We start from the raw sequence: 15,823 nt of genomic DNA on the forward strand, positions 1-15,823 counted from the left end.
GAGATTCGTCCCATTTTCAACCATTTTTCATTTTTGAGCTCGGGTAAGGCGATTCCTGGGTGATTTTTGCGGGAAAATATTGGGGTAAGTATTCCTTATCCTATATTGATTATATTTCATAATTCCATACTCATTTACATCATGAATCCATAAATTTATGGAGGAAAAATAGGATTTTTATAAACTCTTCCAAAAATGAAATTTTAAGATGTGAAGGTCCATTTGACATCGTAATTGGATAATTTTTATATGGTTGAACTCGTAGCGGAATGGGTGTTCGGATTTCGTGAGTTTTTTCGGGATTTGAGACGTGGGTCCCACTGTCAAATATTTAAATGAATTTCAGATTTTTATCCGAACAATTAGTAAATTCATATGGAATTAATTCCCGTGATTCGTATTGAGTATATCGAATTATTTGTGAATAGATTTGACGCTTTTGGAGACAAATTCAAAAGGAAAGGTTGTGGTCGAATAATTTATTGGAATTTGCAAAGTGAGGTAAGTGCCGTGGTTAACCTTGACTTGAGGGAATAGAACCCTTAAACTATTTGTTATGTGAAATGCATGTGAACGACGTATAGGCAAGGTGACGAGTGTCTATACGTCGTCAAATTAATTATTTGCATAATTATTTGAAAAATCATAAATCGTTTTAAATCATGAATTAATTGTTATAATAATTGTTTCTCTCATATTCTTTGTCAAATATTAATTCTTGAATGCCTGCAATAATTGTTACATGATAATTGATTTATGTGTCTTAATTATTATTTGATATTTAGTATATTAAATATTAAACTGCCTATTTTCTCCACGATCTTCACAATTAATTGTTAATTGCCATTGTTTGTTCATAAATAAATTATATTTATTGTGTACCTTGATGCTTAATAGTTTCTCATTGGACGTGGTATTTATTGGAGAACTTTTTATTATATTTATGAGTTGTTTAAAGTTATATTGGGGGAACGGGTTGCACGCCACAATGAAAATGAAAGTAAATATATATATAATGGGGGATCGGACTGCACGCCGCAATAGACTTATTAAAAAGTCCATATTAGGCGATCGGATTGCACGCCGCAATAGACTTATTAAAAGTCCATATTGGGGATCTGATTGCACGCCGCAACAGACTTATCTAAAAGTCTATATATATACTTGATTAAAATAAATATATTGGATGATTGAAAATGAATATATTGTAGGAGCGATTTGCACGCTGCAATGGAAATTGGTTGAAATAATAACTGGTTATGACTACTGAGTTGGCTTCAACTATTATAAATGAGTTACTTGATTTATTTCTATTATTTGTTGTTGTTACTAATATTGCGTATAGGTTAATGTAAGTGACCCGCCTTAGCCTCGTCACTACTTCGTCGAGGTTAGGCTCAGCACTTACCCGCACATGGGGTCGGTTGTACTAATACTACACTCTGCACTTCTTGTGCAGATTTCGGAGTTGGTCCCAGCGTCTATATTTATGGATTATTTGCTACATTTCAGACTTTACTTTCGCATTTGTTTCTTTGTTATTAATAAATTTAAAAATTATTTTAAAATGGATTATATTATTCTAACGTTGGCTTGCCTAGCAAGTGAAATGTTAGGCGACATCACTGTCCCGAGGGTGGGAATTTCGGGTCGTGACAGTTGGTACTAGAGCGCTAGGTTACATAGGTCTCATGAGTCATGAGCAAGCTTAGTAGAGTCTGAAGGATCGGTACGAAGATGTCTGTACTTATTTCTCAGAGGCTATGGAGTTTATGAACAATATCATTTCTTTCTTATTCTATTGTGCAAATTTATTCTATCATCGATGATTGAACCATTCTACTCTTATTATCTCACATATGATGAGAACATGTAATACATCTACCGATGGACAAGGACCAGAGCCCCCGGTGGCAACTATGGCCAGGGGTAGAGGTCGAGGTCGAGGCCGAGGTCGTGCTAGAGGTCGAGGTCGAGGCCGAGGTCGTGCTAGAGGCCGAGGCAGAGGTAGAGCTCAGTTTAAAGCTCGAGCAACTGCACCTATTGTAGAACCTCAGGTGGATCTTCAGGAGGAGGTTCCATTTCAGAATGTACCGGTTGGACCAGTTCAGGTCCCGGAAGGATTCATAGCCACTCCAGTACTTCAGGATGCTCTAGTCTGTTTGGTAAGTCTTATCGAGGGCGTGGCCTAGAATGGTACATTTCCAGTGGCACCATCCGTCTCATAGGCTAGGGGGAGGGGCACAAACTCCCACTACTCCCGCTCCGAAGCAGATGGCTCCCCACAATCAGGCTCCAGCAGCCCCGCAAATTGGGGTAGTTCAGCCAGTTGTTACGGCACAGACCGGTGATAGGCCTGCCATGTCTTTTGAGGACTTATTGAGACTGGATAAGTTTACTAAGCTCTTTCCAGTTCACTTTAGTGGTACACCTCCTGAGGACCCACAGGATTATCTTGACCGATGCCATGAGGTGATGTGGAACATGGGTATAGTTGAGACCAATGGGGTTGATTTTGTTGTATTTCAGATGACGGGTTCCGCCAAGAGGTGGTGGAGATATTATACATTCACCAGACCAGTTAGATCGCCTGCACTTACCTGGGAGCAGTTCTCTCAGCTATTTATGGAGAAGTTCCTTCCTATCACACTAAGAGAGGATTACTGCAAGCAATTTGAGCATCTACAGCAGGGCAGTATGACTGTTACTCAGTATGAGTCCCGTTTTGTGGATTTGGCCCGTCATGCTCTCCTTTTAATACCTACTGAGGGAGAGAGAGTGAGGAGGTTTATTGAGGGACTCACTCACCCTATCAGGCTTTAGATGGCCAAGGAGACCGGAAGTGACATTTTGTTTCAGGCGGCTGATAATATCGCGAGGAGGATCAAGATGGTTCTTGCATAGGATAGAGGGCAGAGGTCTGATAAGAGGCCTCGTCAGTTCGGTGGTTTCAGTGGTGCCTCGTCTGGAGGTAGGGGTAATTTTGGTAGGGGTCATCCTCCCAGACTGTTTCATTCAGCACTTTAGGCATATCACGATGCTTCAGGGAGTCATAGTCCTATTATGCCTTACTCTGGGTAGGCAGCATTTAGTGCACATTCAGCTCCTATCAGTGCACCACCACTCCAGAGTTACTACAGCAGTTATCTGGCCCATTTGGGTCAGCTTCAGTTTCAGCAGCCACGACATCAGGATGGGTGTTATAAGTGTGGGAACATTGGTCACATCAAGAGGTATTGCCCTAGGTTGGCGAGTAACAGATCTCGGTAGGATTCTCGTGCCATCATATCGGCACCGGTTGCTTCACCGCTTGCTCAGCCAGCTAGAGGTAGGGGTCATGCAGCTAGAGGTGGAGGTCATGCCATTAGAGGTGGATTTTAGGCCATTAGAGGTGGAGGTCAGACCGTTAGAGGTGAAGGTCAGCCAGTTAGAGGCCGTCCCAGGGACGCAGTTCAGAGTGGTAGGGCTCAGCCCCGATCTTATGCTTTTTCAGCTAGGCCTGAGGCCGAGTCATCTGATGCTGTGATCACAGGTATTATTCCAGTTTTCCATAGATATGCTTCAGTTCTATTTGATCCAGGATCTACTTATTCCTATGTGTCCTCCTATTGTGCTTCATATTTGGTTGTGCCTTGTGATTCTCTGAGTGCTTCTGTGTGTGTATCTACACCGGTGTGAGACTCTGTTATAGTAGATCATGTATATCGTTCGTGTGTGGTTACTATTAGTAGTCTTGAGACTAGTATGGATCTTCTACTTCTTGATATGGTAGATTTTGATGTCATCTTGGGTATGGATTGGTTATCCCCTTATCATGCTATATTGGATTGTCATGCCAAGATAGTGACCCTAGCCATGCTGGGGTTACCTCGGTTAGAGTGGAAAGGAACTCCTGGTCATTCTGCCAGTAGGGTTATTTCTTATATGAAAGCTCGGTGTATGATAGAAAAAGGGTGTCTAGCCTAATTAGCTTATATTCGCGATCCCAGTGTGAATGTTCCTTCGATGGACTTAGTACCAGTTGTTCATGAATTTCCAGAAGTATTTCCTATAAATTTTTCGGAGATGCCACCCGACAGAGATATTGACTTCTGTATTGATTTGGCTCCGGGCACTCATCCTATTTCTATTCCACCATACCGTATGGCCCCGCCAGAGTTGAAGGAATTGAAGGAGAAGTTACAAGACTTGCTTGATCAGAGATGTATTAGACCCTGTATCTCGCCCTAGGGTGCACCAGTATTATTTGTAAAGAAGAAAGATGGCTCTATGTGGATGTGTATAGATTATCGGCAGTTAAACAAGGCCATGATCAAAAACAAATATCTGTTGCCAAGAATTGATGACTTATTTGATCAGTTTCAGGGTGCCATGGTATTTTCGAAGATTGATTTGAGGTATGGTTACCATCAGTTGAAGATTAGGGCATCTGATATCGCTAAGACAGTTTTTTGGACTCGATATGGGCATTACGAATTCCTAATGATGTCATTTGGGTTGACAAATTCCCCAGCAGCATTTATGGATTTGATGAATCGGGTATTCAAGCCCTATTTGGATTCTTTTGTGGTTGTATTCATTGATGATATCTTGATTTACTCCAGCAGTCGAGAGGAGTATGAGCAGCATCTTCGGAGTGTGCTTCAGACTTTGAAGAATAATCAGTTATATGCCAAATTTTCAAAATGTGAGTTTTGGTTAGACTCAGTTGCCTTTTTGGGGCATGTTGTATCCGCAGAAGGCATAAAGGTGGATCCTAAAAATATTGAGGTTGTTCAGAATTGGCCTAGACCTACTTCAGTTACAAAGATCCAGAGTTTCCTAGGTTTAGCAGGTTACTATCGTCGGTTCGTGGAAGGGTTTTCATCTATAGCAAGCCCATTGACCAGACTGACCCAAAAAGGTGTCCCATTCAGATGGTCTGACGAGTGTGAGTTTAGCTTTCAGAAGCTCAAGACCGCTTTGACTACGGTTCCATTGTTGGTATTACCCACAGGTTCAGGATCGTATACGGTATATTATGATGCATCTCACATTGGGCTTGGTGCAGTATTAATGCAAGATGGTAAGGTTATTGCATATGCATCGCGATAGTTGAAAGTTCACGAGAAGAATTATCATGTTCATGACTTAGAGCTAGAAGCCATTGTTCATGCGCTGAAGATTTAGAGGCATTACCTCTACAGTGTCTCGTGTGAGGTATTTACTGATCATCATAGCCTTCAGTGTCTGCTCAAACAAAAAGATCTTAATTTGAGGCAGAGAAGATGGTTGGAGTTGTTGAAATATTATGATATCACCATTTTGTATCACCCCGAAAAGGACAATGTGGTGGCCGATGCTTTGAGTAGAAAGGCAATGAGTATGGGCAGACTTGCATATATTCCGGTTGGTGAGAGGCCATTAGCTGAAGATGTTCAGGCCTTGGCTAATCAGTTTGTGAGGTTAGATGTTTCAGAACCTAGTCGGGTTCTAGCTTGCACAGTCGCTCGGTCTTCTGTATATGAGCATATCTGAGAGCGACAGTATGATGATCCTCATTTACTTTTCCTTAAGGACACAGTGCAGCACGGTGATGCCAAACAGGTTGTTGTGGGGGAAGATGGAGTTCTGCGAATGCAGGGTCGTATTTATGTGCCTAATGTTGACGGGCTTCGTAAATTAATTCTTGAAGAGGCACACAGTTCCAGGTATTCTATTCATCCCGGTACCGCCAAAATGTATCAAGATTTGTGGTAACATTATTGGTGGAGGAGAAAGAAAAAGGATATAGTTGTATATGTAGCTCGATGTCTGAATTGTCAGCAAGTTAAGTACTAGCATCAGAGACCTGGTGGTTTGCTTCAAAAGTTAGAAATTCCTGAGTGGAAGTGGGAGTGTATCAGGATTTTGTAGTTAGGCTCCCACAGACTCAGAGAAAATTTGACGCAGTTTGGGTCATTGTGGATAGGTTGACCAAGTCAGCATATTTCATTCCAGTGGCAGTTACCTATTCTTCAGAGCAGTTAGCTGAAATTTACATTCGTGAGATTGTCCGCCTTCACGGTGTGCCCGTGTCTATTATTTCATATCGAGGTACCCAATTTACCTCACACTTCTGGAGGGCTGTACATTATGAGTTAGGCACGCGGGTTGAGTTGAGTACAACATTTCATCCACAGACAGACGGACAGTTAGCACCATTCAGATAGTGGAAGATATGCTTTGCACTTGTGTTAAAGACTTTGGAGGTTCTTGGAATCAGTTCTTGCCACTTGCGGAGTTTGCTTATAATAATAGCTACCAGTCGAGCATTCAGATGGCTCCATATGAGGCATTATACGGAAGGCAATGCCGTTCGCCAATTGGCTGGTTTGAACCGGCAGAGGCTCGGTTGTTGGGTACCGATTTGGTACAGAATGCTTTGGATAAGGTCAAAGTTATTCAAGATCGACTTCGTACAGCTCAGTCTAGGCAAAAGAGTTATGCGGACCGTAAAGTTAGTGATATTGCATTCATGGTTGGAGAAAGAATATTACTCCTGGTTTTACCTATGAAAGGTGTAATGAGGTTCAGAAAGAAGGGCAAGTTAAGCCCTAGGTATATTGGACCCTTTGAAATTCTTGGAAGGGTGGGTGAAGTAGCCTACAAGTTTGCATTACCACCTAGTTTATCACTGTTCATCCGGTGTTCCATGTGTCTATACTCCGAAAATATCATGGTGATCTGTCCCATGTGTTAGATTTCAGCTCAGTCCAATTGGACAAAGCTTTGACTTACGAGGAGGAGCCGGTGGCTAATCTAGCCCGGCAGGTCCGACAGTTGAGGTCTAAGAGTTATCCTTCAGTTAGAGTGCAATGTAGAGGTCAGCCGGTAGAGGCATCTACCTGAGAGTCTGAGTCGGACATGCAGAGTAAATATCCACACTTATTCACCAGCTCAGGTACTTTTTTCTAACTTCGTTCGAGGACGAACGTTTGTTTTAGATGTGGAGAATGTGATGATCCAAAATATCATCTTTAAATTTGTGTTCTAAAACCTCAAAAATTACTATTTATTTTTCCTCGACTTGCGTGCACAGTCCGTACAATTTTCCGGAAAGTTTTCGTGTGAAAAATGGATTAAAATGTGAAATAGAGCCTTAAAACTCAACTGAGTTGACTTTGGTCAATATTTTGAGCAAACGGACTCAGATCAGAGTTTTGACAGTTCTTATAGGTCAGTATCATGATTTGGGACTTGGGCGTATGCCCGGAATCGAATTCCGAAGTCCCCTAGCCCGAGATATAGAATTTTGATGAAAAATTAAAAGTTTGAAAGCTTGATGATTTTAAGAATTGACCGATGCTTGGTCTTATTGACACCGGGTCCGTATTTTGGTTTCGGAGCCCAGTATAGGTCCAATATAATATTTATGACTTGTTTGCCGAATTTGGCGAGAAACAAAATTAATTTGACGTGATTCGAACGTCCGGTTGTGAAAATATAAGTTTTAAAGGTTTCTTGAAAATTCCATTCGATTTGCTGTTCAATTCGTAGTTCTAGGTGTTATTTTGTCGATTTGATCATGCGAGCAAGTTTGTATGATGTTTTAGGACTTGTGTGCATATTTGGTTTGGAGCTCTGAGGGCTCGGGTGAGTTTCGGATAGGCTACGGGTATTTGAAACTTTGGAAAAAATCTGGTATTTCCAGTTCTGGTTTCCTTAATCACGATCGTGTGGCTTCATCCGCGATCGCGAAGGCTTGTTGAACACTGATGGAAATTTGTACTATGCGATTGCATAGTATTGAATGTGATCGCACAGTTGGAGAAACTAATGCATCGCGAACGCGTGGGAAAACCACGTTCGCGTAGAAGGATTGAGGCAGAAGCTAAAGCACAAAATTGTGCTATGTGATCGCACAAGGTGGTCCGCGATCGCGGAAGGCTGAGAAGTTGTGCTTCGCGTTCGCATAAGCCCTTCTGCGTTCGCGTAGAGCAAAATGCTGGGCATCCAAAAATGTGCTTCGCGATCGCGAAGCATTGTACGCGATCGCATAAGGTAAAAATTCGAGAAAATAGAACTTAAGTTATTGGAAAATGGGATTCATCCTATTTTCAACCATTTTTTATTTTTGAGCTCTGGTAAGGCGATTCTTGGGCGATTTTCATGAGAAAATATTGGGGTAAGTGTTCCTTATCGTATATTGATTATATTTCATGATTTCATACTCATTTACATCATGAATCCATGAATTTATGGAGGAAAATCAGATTTTTATAAACTCTTCCAAACATGAAAATTTAAGATTTGAAGGTCCATTTGACATTGGAATTGGATAATTTTTGTATGGCTAAACTCGTAGCTGAATGGGTATTCGTATTTCGCGAGTTTTTTCAGGATTTGAGACGTGGGTCCCACTGTCGAATATTTATATAAATTTTGGATTTTTATCCGAACAATTAGTAAATTCATATGGAATTAATTCTCGTGATTCGTATTGAGTATATCGAATTGTTTGTGAATAGATTTGATGCTTTTGGAGACAAATTCAAAAGGAAAGGCTGTGGTCGAATAATTTATTTGAATTTGCAAAGCGAGGTAAGTGTTGTGGTTAACCTTGACTTGAGGGAATAGAACCCTTAAACTATTTGTTATATGAAATGCATGTGAATGACGTATAGGCGAGGTGACGAGTGTCTATACGTAGTCAAATTAATTGTTTGCATAATTATTTAAAAAATCATAAATCGTTTTAAATCATGAATTAATTGTTATGATAATTATTTCTCTCCTATTCTTTGTCAAATATTAATTCTTGAATTCCTGCAATAATTGTTACATGATAATTGATTTATGTGTCTTAATTATTATTTGACCTTTAGCATATTAAATATTAAACTGCCTATTTTCTCCACGATTAATTATTAATTGCCATTGTTTGTTCATAAATAAATTATATTTATTGTGTACCTTGATGCTTAATAGTTTCTCATTGAACGTGGTATTTATTGGAGAACTTTTTATTACATTTATGAGTTGTTTAAAGTTATATTGGGGGAACGGGTTGCACGCCGTAACGGAAATATGTGTGTGTGTGTGTGTGTGTGTGTATATATATATATATATATATATATATATATATATATATATATATATATATATATATATATGGGATCGGATTGCACGCCGCAATAGACTTATTAAAAGTCCATACTGGGGGATCGGATTGCACGCCGCAATAGACTTATCAAAAGTCCATATTAGAGGATCGGATTGCACGCCGCAACAGATCTATCTAAAAGTCTATATATATACTTGATTAAAATAAATATATTGGGGGATTTAAAATGAATATATTGTGGGAGCGGTTTCCACGCTGCAACGGAAATTGGTTGAAATAACAATTGGTTATGACTGCTGAGTTGGCTTCAACTATTATAAATGAGTTACTTGATTTATTTTTATTATTTGTTGTTGTTACTAATATTGCATATAGGTTAATGTAAGTGACCCGCCTTAGCCTCGTCACTACTTCGTCGAGGTTAGGCTCAGCACTTACCAGTACATGGGGTCGGTTGTACTAATACTACACTCTGCACTTCTTGTGCAGATTTCGGAGTTGGTCCCAGCGGCGTACCATAGACTTGCTCGAATTTCAACTACCAGAGGAGACTTGAGGTATAACTGCACGGCGTCCGCAGTTCTGAAGTCCTCGTCTACTTTACTTTAGCTGTGTGTTTGTTTCAAGACAGTTTTTTTTTGTTCAGACCTTTATTTGTATTATTCTAGAAGGTCGTGCACTTGTGACACCAATTCTGGGATAGTATTTAGACACCGTTATTTTTATATATTATTCACTACATTTCAAACTTTACTTTCGCATTTATTACTTTGTTATTAATAAAATTTAAAATTGTTTTAAAATGGATTATATTATTCTAACGTTGGCTTGCCTAGCAAGTGAAATGTTAGGCGCCATCATGGTCCCGAGGGTGGGAATTCCGGGTCGTGACAACAAAATACATAATCTAGTTGATTTTTTATGTTTTGTTTTTCAAGTTATCATAATTATTATGTAATCATTTTGCTCGATCGATTTGTTTATATTAACTTCAAAGATGAATAATACGAACCGAAACCCAAACTAATCAAATCGATTAAATTTATACCCTATTTAGACAATATAAATTGTAATATGGCTACGTTAAAAAATTTTGGCACCCGGAGCCTCTAAATCTTGGATCTGCCTCTGCTTGTAGCCATTGATCATTTTATTTGTTTTCTAGGTTAGTTTATATTTTCGCATTTAGACATAGATATTTTCTCAAAACCCTTTTAAGTGTTTGGCTTAGCAAATAAGCAATAATTCTCTTACATTGCCTAAGCGCCTACATGTTGTTCTCTGTGGGATTCGATCCCGACTCATATTTGGGTATATTATATTGCATGTGACCGTGACCACTTACTATTTTAGTAGTGAACTTGGACGTCATCAGCTTGGTAGTCTCCATGATTCAGTTGATTTAGAGGGATTCAATTCAGGTGGCTTGATTATGTGCAAATGGGTCCTGGAGGCTTATGACGATTTCGTCCACGACTTGAGATTGTTGTCTTCTACAGTTATGGGAAGTAAGTTGTGCGTTGCGATTTTTCTCCTGAAATGAGTTAAGTGAAAGGTTTCTAGCCGATGAAATGATTATTCTACTAGTGATTTAGGCCTTATGATGGGATTCTCGTATTCTCACATGGCAGCATGAGAAATGCGGTGAGATGTGTTGAATTCTGATTGAAGGTTCAAGGTTGCGGTTCAGTTTTGACATAGATGTCATGAGTTCGAGGTAGCGGGGGAGATTGCACATGTTCAGAGCACACTAGCACTATTTTAGTATCGCCTGAGAATGGTATGTTTTGTGGAAGAGGCATTGTGTATTGATTTACGAATTTTTGATTAGCGCTACAAAAATAGCACGGTTAGTAGCCATTGATGTTCAGGTTATGCTACTTGGTGTGGAAGGATTTGGGAGTAATTCCCATGGGATAGTTGTGTATGCATGATGTGTCAGTCATTTAAGTGAAAGAGTTAGAGATCAGGTGTAGAAATTGGATTCCCTTAGAGGCATGTTATTCCTATTGGTTGCGGACCGTGGAAGTGTGTTCAGAATTTAACAGTTGGTTTTATATGTCATGGATGGGGAAGGCTATTCACCTATTTTGAGATGATTGGAATCGGTATGGAGGCCCATTTGGTAGGTCTGATGAGAATGTGTGTTCTGTACTGTATTGAAATTGTTTGGTTAGTGCAACATTTACTACGAGTGTGTCGCCGGGCAGAATAGATGTTATTCGTTCCCCCTATTTTATGTGTTAGTTTCTTATGGCATGAGGGGCAGTGAGACTACTAAATTATTCATGCACACGTTGTGGTCCAGTGTAGGCCTTGTAGTAATATATGAGCTTTGCTTATTACACCTTAGTCGTGCTTGGCCTTTTTCGTAGCACATTATGCTATCTGTCACACCTCTTTTTCCTACACAACCCTATTATAATTTTAAGTTATGAGCATTTTTCCAATTAAAGTGACGTTTTGAAAAGGGATTATTTATTATTTGGAGTCGCCACTTGAACTTAAGTTTTGGTATTCCAAGTCATCTTTTATTTGAATCCCCCATTAAATGGAAGACTTGAATCCTCATCTATGGTCTATGAAAATAGAAGACTGAGTAAGAAATTTTGTTAACTGGGGGAAAGGTATATGGCACCTCTCAAGTCCCCTGATTCTAGCATAGTCGCTTTTGTTGACTTATGTCCGACTTAAATCAGTTTTTTGCTATTTTTGTATTTTACTTGTTGTAATATGGCTATTACCTCTTAATTTATTATTGTATTTTATTAATTATTTTGACCTAGATGCAATACGCACACAAGGTACTTCTTTGAAGTTGGATGTTAAACCAAGGTACAAAATGTACACATAGTTAAAACATAATTATTTTAACTTTAAAGGTATCAAGACGGGGGATTGCGCAAATGATCTTGTAATGACCCGACCTATTGTTTTGAGAAGTAGCATCCCGTTTGGCATATTGAGGTCTCGAGTAGCTCTGTATTATGTGTTATGACGTGCGCGCGCAGTCGAGTCGGATTTCGGATGATTCGGGATTGATTTGGAAGAAGGATTCGTATTTTAGAAGCTTAAGCGGTAAGAGTTGACTGAAATTTGAATTTTGTATAGACAACTATGAAATAGTCTTTTGACTATTCCAATAGCTTCGTATGATGATTTTGGACTTAGGCGTGCGTCCAGATTTGGATTTGGAGGTCTGTAGAGTAATAAGAAGCATTTTGGCAAAACCAATGAAAGTTGAAGTTTTTTGGAAGGTTGGGAGGTTTGACCAAGAGTTCACTTTGGTAATATCGGGGTCCGAATTCGGTTTTGAGAGTTGGATTAGCTCCGTTATGTCATTTGTCACCTGTATGCAAAATTTGGCGTCATTTCGGGTTGATTTGATATGTTTCGGCGCGAGTTGTAGAAGTTGAAAGTTCATAAGTTCGATTTGAGATGCGATTCATAGTTTTGATGTTGTTTGATGTGATATTAGTTCTCGAGTAGGTCTACGTTATGTTTTGGGACTTATTGGTATGTTCGGACGGGACCTCGAGGGGCTCGGGTGAGTTTCGAATAGGTTTGGGTTGTGTTGCGCTCGTTTTTTATGTTTCGACGTCGTTTCTTCAAGCATAAATGGTACCATAATAATAAAATGACCTCCAATTTCTGTTTTAATTGATGCATTAGATCCGTATCATAATTACGGAACCTTATCAAAAAGAATCGTCGAATTTGGACATCGTATGAGGGAGTTATGCTCATTTTAGTGTCAAAGAAGAGAGCTGGTGTCGGTGCTACGCAGATGCGAAGTTGGGTCTGCATATGCGACCCCACGGGTGCGAAATATGGTCCGCAAATGCGGAAAATACAGTTGGCAGAGCGCAGGTGCGGAGTTTTGGGCGCGGAAGCGAAATTCCCTATGTATTAAAAAAATCAGACTGCGATTATTTAGTATTTTGAGCATATCTTGAGTTCTAGAGCTCTGATTAAGGTGTTTTTTGCGGCGTTCTGCTCGTATATTCATGAGGGTAAGTATCTAACTATATTTTTTGTATTTTAATATTATTACAGAAGTTCATTATTGAATTAATCCATTTTTTGATTGGAGAATTGGGGGTTTTTATCAAAACCTTTTCTAAAGAGAATAATTGGGTTTTGAACATCGATTCGGAGTCGGAATTGGATGAAATTAGTATGGTTGGACTCGTAATTAAATATTTGTTCGAATTTTATAAATTTTGTCGGGTTCTGAGGTGCGGGATTGACTTTTGGGTTGACTTTTTAGTTTTTGCTAAAGATTGAAACTTTATTATCCGAAATCATTTCCTATGAGTTTTATTTATGATTTGAAGTTATTTTGGCTAGATTTGAGCCGTCTGGAGGTTGTTTAACTCGAGAAGGTCATTTTAAAGTAGCGGTCTAGCTTCTTTGTTGTAAGTATCTTGCCTAACTTTGTGGGAGGAAACTACCCCTTAGGATTTGAGTCTTTGGTGCTAATTGTGTCACGTGAAACCCGTGTACGCGAGGTGACGAGTACGTGCTCCGGCTTATTTGTGGAAATTTGACCGTTTAGGGATCTTAGGTTCTTATGTTTATTAGATATGAAGTTGTTTTGTTATATTAAATCGCACATTTACTAAATTTACCCTTACGTGTGTTAATTGGAATTAATTGCTCCATGTTTTACCCTTATTGCCGATTAAACTCTTATGTGCCTTAACTGAAGTTGTTGCTTCTTTTATTCCTATGTTATTATTTCTGTAATTGCTTATCCTTTATTGAAGTTATTATTATCCTTCCCATAATCTGCTTATCCTTAATTGAGTTTGTTGAATCTCTTCCGTAATTGCTCAACCCTAATTGAAGTTTTGTTATCCCTTATCACTGTTGACTTACCCTTAATTGGAGTCATTGATTCACGGTATCCCTCGTATCATTGAATTATAGTTATGTGGAATCATTGCTACACAGTATCTCTTCCTTGTTGAGTTATTGCTATGGTGTACCATTATTTCCTGTTGTGTCTTTCCTTGTGAGCTCGTTCTTCCGTCTCTTTGTGTTCTGGAGTTCCTGTGTTGATTTACTTGTCGTATTCTTATGTTATATTCGTTGTTGCTATTGTATTCAATGTTGTGTTTGCACAAGGTTTCTGTCGTGCGATTGTTATTATGGCACGAGGTTTTCGGTGTGCGGTTTTTATTGTTACATGAGGTTACTATCGTGCGGTTATTATTGTTGCACTAGGCTTTTGCCGTGTTGTTGTTATTGTTGCATGAGGTTTCTGTCGTGCGGTTGTTATTGTTGCACGAGGTTTCTGTAGTGCAATTTTTATTGTGTCACAAGGTTTCTGTCATGCGGTTGTTATCGCGGCACGAGGTTTCTGCCGTGTGGTCGTTATTATTGCACGAGGTTTCTGCCGTGCGGTTGTTATTGTTTGCAAGAGGTTTCTGTTGTGCCATTGTGATTATTGATACACATGGGTGATATGAGAAAAGTTGTGATTCATTTTACGATTTGAGACTATGAGGCGGTACCTCGGGAGTGCTCTAGTTGTCATTTCCCCTTTTCTATGCACTTGTCTTTGATTTTTATTTTCCTTAGCATACTATTAATTGTTATCCTCTATGTTGTATTATTTTCTCCGTTTTATGTATCTAATCTTGTTGTGCTAGTCGCTGCTTCAAACATCATTGTTGTCTTATTTATACTGTATATTTCGCAGTGATCGTTTCTTATGTGTCATTCATTGTCTTTGCTCTTATTTGTTGACTTGGATCGTGGTAGAACACTTATACAAGCATACACGTAGATTAATCCCCCACATCAATTTGAGAAGATGAATCTTGACATTATTGACCATTACATGTATTCTTGTCTACTTGCCTTCTGAGTGAGAGTTGTTCACTCGACACGAGAGTCGTCTGTGTGGTTATGAATGGAAATATGGGCACAAGATGCAAAGTTATTAGGGTTTAAGAATTGGGACCTGTGAGCTGTGATTATGAGGTTCGGTACCTCGTGGAAATGCTTGAACAGATCTGGTGTGAAAGCGGTTGTTCTTATGGAGTTGTTGCTGGTTTTCCCTTTATTTGATTTCCCCGGACATCAATTTTGGTCAGCTTACTCTATAGCATTATCACCTGACTGCTTCCTGTTAAATATTGTTGTTATTAGTGTATCATTGCAAGTATTAATGTGTGTTCCTTATCCTGCTTAGCTTTATATTAATATTGTTTCCTCTGTTAGTTTACCTTCACACTTGTTCAGGTTGTTTAGTCCGGTAGGTGTTATGATTGTCCCTCGTCGAGACTTCACTGAGGTTAGTCTTGATACTTAATGGGTACCATTGTGGTGTACTCATACTATGCTTCTGCACATTTTTGTGCAAATCCAGGTGCCACGGTTCTTGTTGGTCGAGCTGTGGAGACTCAAGGTAAACTTGTCGTCGCGTTCGTAGGCCTCGGAGTTACCTTCTGATTTTGTTTTTGTACTGTTTGATTTTTATTCCGAACAGTTGTACTTAACGATTCTCTTAGCGAACTCAGTAGAGATTATGACTTGTACTACTTGTTTTGGATTGTAATTTGTATAAGATTTTTTTTATCTCGTATTTTTCATTTGATGGTCGAATTCTTCTATTTACTTAGTAGGTGTTAGTATTACCTAGTCTTAGAGACTAGGTGTCGTCACGACATCCTACGGAGGAATATTGGGGTCGTGACAAGTTGGTATCAGAGCCCTAGGTTCATAGGT

This window comes from Nicotiana tabacum, chromosome 24 (assembly GCF_000715075.1).
Source record: "Nicotiana tabacum cultivar K326 chromosome 24, ASM71507v2, whole genome shotgun sequence".
Classification (NCBI taxonomy): Eukaryota; Viridiplantae; Streptophyta; class Magnoliopsida; order Solanales; family Solanaceae; genus Nicotiana; species Nicotiana tabacum.